The 14665-nt window shown below is 40.8% G+C and overlaps 1 pseudogene; it reads left to right on the plus strand.

Annotated features, from left to right (window-relative positions):
- The first annotated feature begins 4464 nt into the window (after nt 1-4464).
- Nucleotides 4465-14665, plus strand: part of LOC140507862 (von Willebrand factor A domain-containing protein 5A-like) — a 30710-nt pseudogene continuing 20509 nt past the window's right edge.

Genomic DNA, 14665 nt, shown 5'->3' on the forward strand with positions numbered 1-14665 from the left:
TGGAGCAAGGCCTGGGCCCTAGTCAGGGACTCCAAATGTTCCTTTTTTCCATCATCATTCAAGGATAGGGTGACAATAACACTGAGGTTTGTTTCCCCATCCACAGCAGCCAATTCCTACCAAGCAGGAGGAGCTGCAATGTTTTCCATATTGCTGAAGGCTTAAATGGTGTTGGTCTCCCTCTGGGTTCCCATCCCCTGATATGTCCCCAGATATAGGGAGCCCTCACAGCAGAGGGACCAATTAATTAGATTTCAACTGTGGTGGGAATTTAGAAATGAGAAAACAATAGTAAGAAAATAATAATCAAGGCAAACGTCTCTGGAAAAGGAAGGGTCCTAAGGTTCCTAAGCTTCATCCTAAATACAAAATTGTTGCTACTTATTAACCCTGTGATCCAGTACTTAGGCTTAGGATCTGGCACATAGTAGGATCATAATAAGTGTTTACTGCCTGGCTGCCTGATCTAAAAGGGCTATATTGAAGGCAGCAGAGGTAGATCCCTATACTGCCTGAGCTATCTGCATATTAAGGAAACCCCAGACCAGAAATCTTCTTAGTCATTAGACTTGTGACACTTTATCAGTGCATATGAGGAGACTATGAAAAATGATTTATAATAATTATTGTCTTGGAGATTTAGAGTTTCTTCCAGCCCCCTTCTTCCAAAGTCCTGACTTTAAGCCCAGTTTTTCTTCAGAAGGACATTACTGATAATGAGATTTCATTAACTCTTTTTAATCTGGTCAGCCCTCAAACCAAGTTCTCAAATTATTTAATCTAAGGGAGGAAGCCCATTCTGTTATGACCAGGCTTGGATGGAGACAGATTCTTTTGTCTAAGCAGCCCAAATCCTGAAGGTGCTCTGGTAGCAGATTTTGTCTGCAAAGAGGTAAGACGATGATGAGGTGGCATTAGCCCCAGTTGAAAGGGCATATAAACTGTGTACCTGAACCCCAAAATCAACCTAGTCCTAGACTGGCTCTCCCATGCATATGGACTGTCAGCTTTCAGAGGACTCAGACAACCTAATTCTGTTTGTCTTTCTTACACCAAACTCTGTGTGGGGTTGACAAGACACACCCTGTGATTTTAATACAGAGGAAACATATACTAGAGTCATGGGATAAGTTCTGCTATGCAGTGCAATTTGAACTTTGCTGGTAACATCTTTAGGTAAGGTTGGATGTCATCACTTAATTAGCACATCTGGCAGAAAACCCACTCCTTTCCTAACATAGGCCTTAGCATTATTCCTGTTAGGATGAAAGTTCCCTAAGGAGTTCTGCCCACCACATTAGTTTTACAATAAATCTTTGCCAGCTTGAATTAAAGGAAATGCTTGAATCTGTGAATGCATTCCAGATCACCCTTTCCTACTCTCTAGTTCTTGAGGGACCCCTGAACCCTCAGAACTGCATTAGGACCAATTAACTAGATTTCAACTATGGTGTGGATATAATAAATATAATAAAGGAGAAAACAGTACAGAAAGCAGCAATCAAGACAAACATCTCAGGAAATGGAAGGGTTCTGATCCTGATCCTAAATACAAAATTGTTGCTACTCATTAATCTTTCTAGGACTTCACCTAGTATCTAGTACAACAGGGTATGGGACCTGGACCCCCAAAAAGCAACCCAGTTCCTGAACCTTCCCACACTTCCCCATCTAGATACTCAAAAATCCTTTCAACTGTCTTTTCCTTGTGGCCCTGACCCAGGTCAACCTTTAATTTTCTGTTACCTCTGATCCAGTCCAGCCCTTCATTATCTGTTACTTCAGGACCACCTTTGGCTACTTCCCAGCCTTAAACCCTGATAGATTCCTGTTCTGTTACTTCTTGGTCACCTCAGGCTATTTGCCACTCCTTAATCCTATCTAAATCTTCCCACAATATTTTTCCCTATAAAAAACATCAGTCTTATCCCTAGCAAATGCACCAATTCTTCAAATCTTACCTCTTTCTTTTGGTGACATTATAAACCTTGTCTCTGACTGAAAGAAAACTCCGGTGGTTGAACTCTTTCCAGGCAGACCCGTCCTCACCCTTGCATTTCAGGGTTCCCAAGATCCCTAGGTTGCAACAGTAGGATCATCATTAATGTTTATTGACTGACTGTCTGATCTAAAAAGCTTGTATTAAAAGCAGCATAAGCAGTTTCTGGTAGTGCCGCAGCTGCCCCTTATAAAGAAATCCCCAGATCAGAAATATTCTTAGTCATGAGACTTGTGTCACTTTATCAGTGTGTATGAGAAAAAACAGCCCTTGATTCTATACAGAGAAAACACATGCTAGAGTCATGGGATAAGCTCTGCTATGATGTGCAATTTGAACTTTGCTGGTAATGCAGCTTCTCCCTGTGTTAAGGAGCCAAGCTCCTTCCCTTCTCCCTTTACCCCAAGATACCAGAGAATGTAAATCACAGGGGGAGAGGTCAGTATAGATGACCAAGAGGGACTTGAGAAATGACAAGCAAACCAGGGCTATCTCTTTTACAGATTTGGTTCTCCAGCCCAAATCCTTAATTTCTTGCTGTGCTGCTCATCCTCCTCCTTGGTCCAAGGTTGGCCTAAGGCGGTAGTTTTTAAACTTTAGGGTCTCTATACTCCTTTACACTTAAAAAATGGATTGAGGACCCCCAAGATAATTATTTCTGTAGGTCATAGCTATCAATATTTACTGCAGTCCTTTCGACTTTTCTATCACATTCCCAGGAACCTCATGACCAGGAGCCTCAAGATACTAAAAGATAGCCTCAGCATCTCTGATTAGAGAGATAAGGTTTCCTCCCCAAACCTTCGTTTAAAGAGGGCACTCAAAGCAGCCAACTCTTAATTTGGCCACGAAGGCCTTTCCCATCTAGCTGTCATCCTTCTATTTTTTCCTCTCCTCTCTCTTCAGCTTCCATTTTTTAAAATCACCCTCCCCCCATTAGATTATAAACTCCTTTTTCCTATTTCCATTTGAGGCTCTAAGGGAAGTGGTCAGCATATAAAAACAGGTGCTTAATAAATGTTTATTGATTATTAGAAATTCATTGTTCCATCAATTAACATTTAGTAAACTCCTACTTATGTGCAAAGCATTGTGCAGAACTGGGCCCGGACTAGGAACTGCTTGTAGCAGCATGCGAAAGGATTTGGGGAGGCCCATGAAAAATGTAGAGGATGTAACGAAAGTAAAGATGTAATGAGTCCTTTGTCCAGGCCCTTCTACTAGCCACTTTTGTGTTGTCATGTAACTTGACTGGTGGGTTGCACTGCACACTCCCTACTGCAACAAACAAACCTCCAGCCAATTTAACCAAGATTTGGACAGAAGAAGAAAAAACAAAGAATTTTTTAGCACCAACATGTCTGTTAAAGGACTCATTTCTAAAATATATAGAGAACTGAGTCTAATATAAAATAGGCAGTTTTCAGATGAAGAAATTCATGCTTTCTATAATCATGAGAAAATGTTCTAAATCAGTATTTATTTGAGAAATGCAAATCAAAACAACTCTAAGATGCCACATCATACCTATCAGAATGGCTAATATGACAAAACAAGAAAATGATAAATACTGGAGAAGATGTGGGCAAATTGGAATACTAATGCATTGTTGGTAGAGTTGTGAAGTGGTCCAATCATTCTAGAAAGCAATTTGAAACTATGCCCAAAGAACTATAAAACTCTGCATTCCTTTTGACCTAGCAATACAACTTCCAGGTTTGTATCCCAAAGAAATCATAAAAAAGGGAAAGGACTCACATGTATAAAAATATGTGTAGCAGCTCTTTTTGTGGTAGCCAAGAAATGGAAACTGAGGGGATGCCCATCAGTTGAGAAGTGGCTGAAACAGTTGTGGCAAATGAATGTAATGGAAGATTGCTGTGAAGACTTCAGAAAAACCTGGAAAGACTTATATGAACTGATGCTGAGTGAAGGGAGGAGAACTAGGACAACATTGTACACAGTCACAATGTCCAGTGACTACCCTTGCTAGACTTATCTCTTCCTAGCAAGCAAGGATCTAAGACACCTCCAACAGACTCATGATGAAAATGCTGACCACTTCCAAAAAAAGAACTATGGAGTCTGAATGCAGATCATAGCATATGATTTACTCTCTCTTCTTTTTTTGTTTCTTCTTTCCCATGGTTTCTCCTATTGGTTCTAATTCTCTTTTACAACATGACTAATGTGAAAATAGGTTCAAAGTGAATGTATATGTCGAGCCTATATCAAATTGCACACTGTCTTAGGGTGGAAGGAGGGGAGAAATGGGGAGAAAGTTTGGAAATCAAAAAAATTTGGAAGTTAATGTTCAAAATTGAAAATGTCTTTTAAAAAATAGTTACTAACTGGAAGGATGATGAATAAATAAAGGAAAAAGTATCTAGTTGTTTTTTTTAAAAAAAGACCATTCAAGAGTAGTGAAACATGGATTGAGCTGAAATTGGTAAGGAAACTTAAGGATGACCAAAAAAAAAGGTGAATTTGGCTTCCTTCAGGAAGGTCACAGTTTATTAACTCTCCTTGGAAACAATGACAGCCACTACCAATAGAAACAAACCCTTTTGTTGACTTGAGAGTTCTCTGAATAAAGGTGGGACTGCCCACTTATGTCATCAATCATCCTTTTTCCTGTTCATGTACCTGTTCCAGGGCTAAAGTCACCACTTCTCCTCTAGCCTTTGTGGGTCTCCCATGTGTAACAACTAGTACAATTCTGTCAGTAAGTAAGGCTCACTGAGGTTAAGTAAATGGGTCACTGACTGAAGCTAGGGAAACTTGACTCTTGACTTCTCAGATTGAACAGGGACATATCTGTTCTTTGATCTCAACTTTGGGTGCTTTCTAAATGGTGGATTTTTTCTGTCAGAGAATTTTGGGTCCAACAAAAACTTAAGTTGACAATGGTGTTAGAACATTTGTGGATTACTTAAGATTTCATATTTCTTTGTTTTTATTTTAAATAAGATTCCACCGTGGAATACACTTGTGGTCTCCTCACCCACTTCAAGAAGCCAAGTAAGTCTACCATGAGTACAAGCAAGGATAACAAAAAAGAGAGATATCTCTGTAACCCTTCTGTGGAGTCTTTGGTGCTGAGAATTGAGGGCTGATGTGCATTTCCTTCCTCCAGTGCCCGTTAAGAGCATCTCAGTGGCTGTGTCTTTCCATGAGTTTGTGGCAGATGTGAATGCAACCCTGGACTACAAGAATGAAGAAGCAGATCCTGTGGAAGCATTCTTTGTGTTCCCCATGGATGAAGACTCTGCTGTTTATAGCTTCCAGGCTCTGGTGGATGGGAAGAGTATAGTGGCAGAAATACAAGAGAAGCAGCAGGTAGTAGGGATGGCACCCCAGGTCTCTCCATTGCATTCTTCATGTTCAGTCAGTATGTTTTATTGTAGTCTCAGCTAGAAACACTGAATTGTTTTTGTCCTCAAAATAGTTGCTCAAGCAACTATTTTGCTCATAGTATTCTCTTCTGACAAATGAGGTGATTGACCCAGATGGTCTTCCAGGGGCTTTCTGACCCTAAATCTCTGTTTCTTGACTGACACTATTTGAAGAGAAGTCAGCCTGAGTGGCTGTTGCTTCTCCCCTTAACCTTGCTGTCTTTTTCTTTCAGACTGCCTCCCCTAAGCCCTTTCCTTATCTCCTGCTTCTGCCTCTCTCCCCGAAGACTTCTTTTCCTCTTCTCCTTGTTCCTAAGATATCCTCATTCGTGCTGTTCTTTTTGCCCCTCAGGCTCAGGAGAATTATGAAAATGCCATCTCCCAAGGCCAGCAAGCCTTCCTTCTGGAGCAGGATAGCAGTTCTGGTGACATCTTCAGCTGCAGTGTAGGAAATTTGCCCCCTGGCCAGAAGGCTTCTGTCACTCTGAGCTACGTTCAGGAACTGTCCCTGAAGGAAGATGAGGCTGTTTGTTTTATCTTGCCAGCTATCTTAAATCCACATTATGTCCTGCAAGGTGAGGAGGTTGACTTCCTCCAGTAACAAGGGGAAGGCAGAGTGTGGATGGAAGAACAATGGGGTTATCTGGTTCTGTCTAGATGCTATGGCCTAGGTGAGAAAAGGAAACTTAGTTCCTCTTGGGATCCTCACTGTGTGGCTCATTGCAGAGTCAACTGAGGCAAACAACATCATGTCTCAAATCCCTCAAGTTCCTGGCAAGAAGCTGCCCTGCATATTTACTGTTAGTGTCAATGTCTGCTCTCCAAATGGCATGGAGAAGGTGGAGTCCAACTGTTCTCTGAGTCCCCTGCAGTATTTGAAAGATGACACATCGGTGGCCCAGGTTACTAAATAGGCAGACAGCACATTTGCCTTGGTAGCCCACTTCCATAGCTCAGACCCCTCCTTTTTGTTTCCAGTTACTCTCCAATGTCCTGAACTCACCCATAAGATGATGGTATTGTACCCATTCCTCTTTCTTCTAGACCTAGACATTTCTCCTTTCACACCAATTCCATCCCACCAGAGCATCACTGAATAATGGGAAGTTAACTCTCCAGCCCATTGTTCTCATCTGGGAATTCAGAAGAACCTCCTGGAATTTCCTTCTTGCTCTCCCATTGCTTCTGCTCTGCCTCATCCTAATTCAGGTCTCCTTGGCTGAAGGGCATCAGTTTGATCTAGATGTTGAGATTCTAGTTTACTGCAAGTTTGTGAACAAATCCACTATCTCTGTGGAGCTGACCCAGGCTGGTGCCAAACCAGGTGAGCCAATCTCAGGATTGTTCACCTTACTGAAGATCTACCTTCCAGGCATGCTGACATTTGACAGAGAGGTGCTGGTATAATTGTGGGATGGTTTTAACTATGGAATGTAGTAGTGGTCTCAGGAATCCAAAGAGGGAAATTCACTGCTTTACTGAAAAAGAACAAGCACCCCAATTGACAAATGGTCAAAGGATATGAATAGGCAATTTTCAGAGGAAGAAATTAGAGATATCTATAATCATATGAAAAAATGCTCTAAATCACTTTTTATTAGAGAGATGTAAATCAAAACAACTCTGAGATACATATCACACCTATAAAATTGGCAAACATGACAGAACAAGAAAATGATAAATGCTGGAGAGGATGTGGGAGAGTTGGAACACTAATTCATTGTTGGTGGAGCTGTGAGCTCATCCAACCATTCTGGAGAGCAATTTGGAACTATGCCCAAAGGGCTACAAAAATGTGCATACCCTTTGACCCAGCAATATCACTACTAGGATTGTATCCCCAAGCGATCATAAAAATGGGAAAGGGTCCCACATGTACAAAAATATTTATAGCAGCACTCTTTGTAGTTGCCAAAAACTGGAAGTCAAGGGGATGCCCATCAATTGGGGAATGGCTGAATAAATTATGGTATATGAATGTAATGGAGTACTATTGCGCCATAAGAAATGATGAACAAGAAGACTTCAGAGAGGCCTGGAAGGACTTATATGACCTGATGCTGAGTGAAAGGAGCAGAACCAGGAGAACTTTGTGCACAGCAACGACCACAGTGTGTGTGAGTTTTTTCTGGTAGACTTGGAATTTCGTAATAACGCAAGAACTTATTAAAAAAAAAAAATCCCAATGGTGCGTGGTTTTCTAAGCCAAAACTCTTTCCACACTCAGAGAAAGAAATATCGAAGTCATTCGCAGAATATAGCAGATCATGTCTGTGTGCATGTGTGTTTTTGTGTATCGTGTTTTGATTTGTTATATGATTTCTTCCATTTATTTTAGTTCGACTACATAGCAAGACTATAGTGAAAATGCACTGAGTAGGAAAGTATATGTAGAACCTATACAGAATTGTATGCTGTCATGGGGAGGGAGGGGGGAGTGGGGAGTAGGTGTGGGGGGGATAAAATCTTAATTTTATGGCAGTGATTGTAAAACATTAAAAAATAATAATAATAAAATTAAATTAAAAAAAGAACAAGGAAAGGTTTCATTATTGTATCAAATGTAGAAATGCTAAGGCTTAAAGAAAGAACAAAGTTACTATTCTGACTGTTGAATAGTATACTGTGGTACTTTGACCTAATTTAAAATCAAAATTCAGTGGAGTTTCAGACCCAGAATCCCAGAATTGGAAGAGATAGCAAAGGCCCTACTGTCTAATGCAGGATCTCTTTATAGAAGCCGTTGTCTAACTATGGCTTACCTATGTGTGCTTGCTTAGTTCATTTTGTTGGTAGGACCTTATGTTATGGCTTACCTGCATGTGTCTGCAGAGTTCATTTTGTTGGTAGGACCTTATATTTTATCCAACTTCAACTTAAGTTGATTAGATTAGGCACATGGTTCTAGATGGATGAAATCTTTTCAAAGTCTCTCATATTATGTATGTTTAGCCCAGTTGTGTAGTCCAACATATTTCTCTAATATATTTCACATAATGTCAAGAGATTTAGAGGTATGATCTATGCCTGATGGTTTCTTGTTCTGGTTAGGCTTTCATTGGCAGTTTTTTAAGTTTTCTTAAGTCCTTTTGCAACTACCTCAAAAATGCCAAACAAAATAAAAACACAAGGGATAAAAATTAAGCTCTCTTCTCTCCCTCAGTGCCTTTTCCACATCATTTTGTTTTCTGGTGCCTGCAGTACTTACATACATACTTGTACATATATACGTATATACACACACATACATACATACATACACACATACATATATATATATATATACACATATATATTTGTATATATATATATATATATATATATATATATATATATATATATATATATATATATATATATATATATATATATATACACACATATACACATATATATTTACCTCTGGGTATGTTCCCTAATGGGAGATCCAGCTGTGATGTTGACCTTCTACCCTGAGATTCCTGAGTCTCCAGGAGGGAGCACTGGTGAATTTATCTTCCTCATGGACTGCTCAGGGAGCATGTCATCTGGAATGAATAGCAAAGAAAGTGAGTACCCAATTGCACATTAATAGTGCCAAGGTACGAATATTTGTTCCCTTTCACATATCCTTTTTTTCAGGAATAAAAATGGAATTTAGGGGATTAAGTTAATCTTATAATGCAGTCACTATTTTCTTATGGTGCACTGAATTTGAATGCAACCGTTTTAACGGTAATTCATTGGGACTGAAATCATGGAGGGGAGAACTGGGCGAGGTCTATATATCAGAAGGGTGGAAAATGGCAGTTTTAATTTTTTTAATGTCTTCTCTACCTTTCTTCTCACTCAGAAATCTCTGGTGCTGTTGTTCGAGTTTATCCCTTGGCTGTTTTTTCAATATCTAGGGATTTGGATCATCCTTTGAGTCATTCTTTCCATGAGTCTCTGGCTGGAATCACAGAGCTGGGAAGGAGGATAGGAGGCAAAGGGGGAAATTTTGAGGGAGATATTACAAATAGTGTAGTTACAGAATTTGTAGTATAAGACCTGTCTTTGGAGCTGAGGCTTATGAGATGGGAAAGAGGCTTAACTTCCTGACACTGCTGGAAAAGTCTCTCATAGAATTCTCTTGTATGTATGTGTCTCAGAGAGAGTGTGGAGTACACACAGCAGTCCGTGGAGGAGACTGTGCAGCGTTAACGCTTTAGAAGCTAACCTGGGAGGGACTGAAATCTTAGAGCCACTGAAGAACATTTATAACAAATCATGCAGGCCAGGCTACCCTCCATATGTAAGCAACTGGGACTGGGACAAAGGGAGACAATAGTCTTGTTTAGTTGATGGATCCTCAGCATTAATCCTCTCTGAAGTCAGCAGTGATCAGATTTGTTTGGAGGCAGTTGGCATAAAGTGACTTGCCCAAAGTCACCCAGCTAGTAAGTGTCCGATGCTGGATTGGAACTCAGGTCCTGCTGACTCCAGAGCTGGAGCTCTATCCCTTGGGCCACCTAGCTGCCTCATGCTAAATCACTACAGACTGGGGAAATCTATAGAGTCTCCCCTTCCATAAGAAGAGTCTCATCCCTTGCACTAGGAATGAGATTTCTTGGCTATATGATAACAACTGAAAATTCAAATAGCAATTTATGATGCAAATGACACAAAGAAAAAATTATATCAATGATAATGATGCTTATATTGTTTGATTGTTACAACAACATGGTGAGGTTGTTTGTACAGATATTACTGTCTCCACTTTACAGCTGGGCCAACTAAGGTTTTGGTTTGAGTGACTTGTTCATGGCCACAGTACTATTTAAGTGATAGAGATGGCCTCCAAGCCAAGTCTTTGCTGATGGACAGTGAGTCCATCATTCTTTCTATTACACCCATTACCTCCCCAAATCTCTGCAGGGTTCCAGTAAAAGGTCCCACTCACAGAAGACCCAGACTATGCTTTTGGAGGCTCTGAATCCTCAGAGGTGTCCTGAATGAACCACCTGTGTCACAGATCTTGAGATATTTGTAAAGTGCTTAGCACAGTGTCTGGCACATAGTAGGTTCTTCATAAATACTTATTACCTTCTTCTTGCCACAACTCCATATCCCAGTTGTAACCACACCTACAATTCTTTTTTCTTTTCTTTTCTTTTTTAGTTTGTGGAATTTATTAATGGCAAAATCCCAAGAATGAAAAGGATTATAGAAAAGATCATATAGGCCTCCTCAACTAACATATAGCTGAAACATAAATCCCTTCCAGTATGTCTTTTTGAAAAATTGTATTTATTTACTTATTTTTAGATTTTGACATTCATTTCCACAAAATTTTGAGTCCAATTTTTCTCCCCATCTCTCCCTTCTCCCCACCCCATAATACCTTGCATTCTGATTACCCCTTCTCTCAATGTGACCTCCCTTCTCTCACACCCCACCCTTCTCTTACCTCATCTTATCTCTTTTCTTATACGGCAAGATAAATTTCTATACGCCATTACCTGTGTTTCTTGTTTCCAAGTTATATGCAATAATAATTCTCAACATTCATTTCTAATAATTTGAATTCCAATTTCTCTCCCTCCCTCCCTCCCTACCCATCCCCATTGAGTAAGCAAGCAATTCAATATAGGCTATATATGTATCATTTTGCATAAGACTTCCATAATAATCATGTTGTATAGTACTAACTACATTGCCCTCTATCCTGCCCTGTCCCCACCCTTTTTTTATTCTTTCATTTGACCTTGTCCCTTCACAAAAGTGTTTACTTCTAGCTATTCCCTTCTCCTATTTGCCCTCCCTTCTATCACCCCCCTCTCTCCACTTGTCACCTCCTCCCCTACCTTCCTGTAGTGTAAGATAGAGTTTCATACCAAATTTAGTGAACATGTTATTCCCTCTTTAAGCCATATGTGAAGAGGGTAAGCTTCACTTTTCCCCTCTTACCTTCTCTCTTTTCTCCTCCATTGAACCAGATTTTACTTCTCTCTTTTATGAGTTATAGCTTGCCCCATTCCATTTCTCCCTTTCTCTTCCCAGTATTTTCCTCCCTCATCTCTCAATTTTTATTTTTATTTTTTTTTATGGATATCATCTCATCTGATTCAATTCAACCTGTACTCTTGGTCTATGTGTGTGTGTGTGTGTGTGTGTGTGTGTGTGTGTGTGTGTGTGTATAATCCCTCCACTTACCCAAACACTTAGAAAAGTCTCAAGAGTTACAAATATTATCTTTCCATTTGGAATGTAAATAGTTCAGTTTTAGAAAGTCTTTTATGATTTCTCTTTTCTGTTTACCTTTTTCATATTTCTCTTCATTCTTGTGTTCGAAAGTCAAATTTTCTATTCAGTTCTGGTCTTTTCATCATGAATGCTTGAAAGTCCTCTATATCATTGAATGACCATTTATTCCCTTGAAGTACTATAAATAGTTTTGCTGGGTAGGTGATTCTTGGTTTTAATCCCAGTTCCTTTGACTTCTGGATTATCCTGTTCCAAACCCTTTGATCCCGTAATGTAGAAGCTGTCAGATCCTGTGTTATCCTGATTGTATTTCCACAATACTCAAATTGTTTCTTTCTAACTGTTTGTAATATTTTCTCCTTGACCTGGAAACTCTGAAATTTGGCTCCAATGTTCCCAGGAGTTTCTCTTTTTGTTCTTTTTCAGGAGGTGATCAGTGGATTCCTTCACTATTTATTTTGCCCTCTGGTTCTAGAATATTGGAGTTTTCCTTGATAATTTCATGGAAGATAATGTCTAGGCTCTTTTTTTTTGAACATGGCTTTCAGATAGTCCCATAATTTTTAAATTGTCTCTCCTGGATCTATTTTCAAGGTCAGTTGTTTTTCCAATGAGATCTTTGACATTATCTTCTTATTTTTTCAATCTTTTGGTTTTATTTTCTAACTTATTGGTTCATCTCACAGTCATTAGTTTCCCTGAACTTGATTCTCTCTTTTAAAGAAAGATTTTATTCAGTGAGCTTTTGAGCCTTCTTTTCCATTTGGCTAATTCTGCTTTTTAAAGCCTCCTTCTCCTCTTTAGCTTTGTGGACCTCTTTTTCCAACTGTGTTAGCCTCTTTTTAAAGGTGTTATTTTCCTCAGCATTTTTTTAGTTCTCCTTTAGCTGGCTGCTGATGTATTTTTCAAGCTGTTCTATGACCTGAGCCCATTTCATATTCATTTTGGAGGTACCAGAGGCAGAGGCCTTGACTTCCTCTGACAGTATGCCTTGCTCATCTTCATCTGAAAGGATAAAAGGAGACACCTGTTCACCAAGAAAGTAACCTTCTATGGTCTTATTTTTTTTTTCCCTTTTTTGGGCATTTTCCAACCAGTTACTTGACTTCTTAATCCTTTGTCAAGAGGAGGGTCCTGGTGCTCCTCCTCTCCCCAGTACTATGCTCAAGGCTGAGATTCAGATCAGCTGCTCAGCTCCCCCAAGGGCTATGGGTGGGGACAGGGCCACCACTGAGAGCTGAGGTTCATATCAGCTGCTCAATTCCCCCAGAGGCTTTAAGCTGAGCTGCCTAGACAATGGACCCAGGCTGCTTCCAGGTAGCTACCCACTGCCCACTGGTGCCACCCCGTGGGGCCATTGCTGGGGGAACCTCATTCCCCTCTCTCCAAGCTGGGAAAACCATCCCACACTGAACTTTGGAGCTTTCTTTGGAGCTTGTGAATTGAGGGATCTGGGATCCTCCAGGCTGGAAATTCTGATCCTGCAAGTATGTTCAGGTCCTGTTCCTCCCAGTGCCATGTGATCAGGCCTGAGCTCCCCTCTGCTCAGTGTCCTGTGAGAGAGAACTTCCCTGTCAGCCTTCCAGGTTACCTTTGGCTGGAAAACTCTTTCACTCTGTTTTTCTGTGGCTTCTACTGCTCTAGAATTTGTTGAGAGTCATTTTTTACAGATATTTTGTGGGCTGTGGGGGAAGCGCTAGAGTATGTGCATCTTTCTACTCCACCATCTTGGCTCCACCCCCCACATCTACACTACTGTTTACAAGTGACTTTCCAGCCTCCCCTTATAGACCCACAGTATTATGGAACTGAAGAGTGAGGTAACCTGCTCTATGGTGGAACAAGTGCTGTAGTTTGGGTCAGGAGAGTCCTGGGCTGAGGCACCTGATGTGGCTTTGAAGAATCTGTGCCTGCTTGTCTCCCTCTGTAGCTCTTCCTCTTCACAGATGGAGAGGTATGTGATACATGGAAGGTCATTGTTGAAGTTCAACGTCACAGTCAGAATCACAGGCATGGTTTTCAGGATTCAGCTTGTGATACATAACTTGTTCCCTGTGGCTCTGGGCCTCAGTTTGTTCATCTGTATATCCTCATATTATTTGATATGGGCCAGTCAGCCTCAAAGGTTTCTTCCTGCACACCATCTATGATTCTGTGATGATGATCTGTAGATGATTGGGTATGTTATCCTTCACCAGGACTCTACCCGCTAAGGCATTTGTCCTCTCATTCCCCACTGAAGTAGGGGTCAGGAATCCTTTCCCAAGACTTCCATTGGCCAGCCTGCTGTCTTCTCCTTGCAGTTGTTTCTTTTTTTGGAATTGGAGAAGGGGCTTCCACCAGCCTTATTAAAGGTGTAGCTCAGGCAGGTGAGGATACTACAGAATTCTTCACAGGAACGGAAAGAATGAAGCCCAAGGTGACCTGGTTTTCTGTTTTCCAAAAGCATCTGTTCTACACTGAGGCCCCACAAGAGCTCCTTGAGCAGGGATATGTCCTTGTCCCTACACCCTGTGCTCTGATGATTTTTGTTTGGAGGTGGTTGGGAAATGTGCCTGGTGGGTGAAGAGGGAACTTTCCCTTTCTACAGCCTTCACAGCTATAGACCTGAGAGTTCTTGAGTGTGGGGCAGGGGAGACCTCACTGTGTGTCATGGACTGCAGGATGTTCCCTGGGAAAGTCTCTGGTCATGACAGACAGATGCCCAAGGGACATGGGCATGAAGGGGAAGAAAGATATAAAGCCTGCCTGGGACTTTCCTTGTGTCCCTGGAGGTTCTGGGTCTACATCTTGGATTTACTTTTGCTGTTGATTGTAAAAATCCCACTATCCCAATTTCCCATAAATGACAAAAAGAACTGGGGCACAGATTGCAGTGATATGTTCAGGAGTTTGACAGAGGGTTGAAGCAAGGTTTCTCACATGACCAAGGGGGAGGAAATGTCTTTCAACCCTTGCTTATCGTCTTCCATCAAGTTCCTCCCTTCCTGTAAATCCTCCTTTTCTAGGGGTCTCTTCCAGCTCAAATCCTGTACCTTTCATTGTG

The sequence above is a fragment of the Notamacropus eugenii genome, chromosome 5 (assembly GCF_028372415.1).
Source record: "Notamacropus eugenii isolate mMacEug1 chromosome 5, mMacEug1.pri_v2, whole genome shotgun sequence".
Lineage (NCBI taxonomy): Eukaryota > Metazoa > Chordata > Mammalia > Diprotodontia > Macropodidae > Notamacropus > Notamacropus eugenii.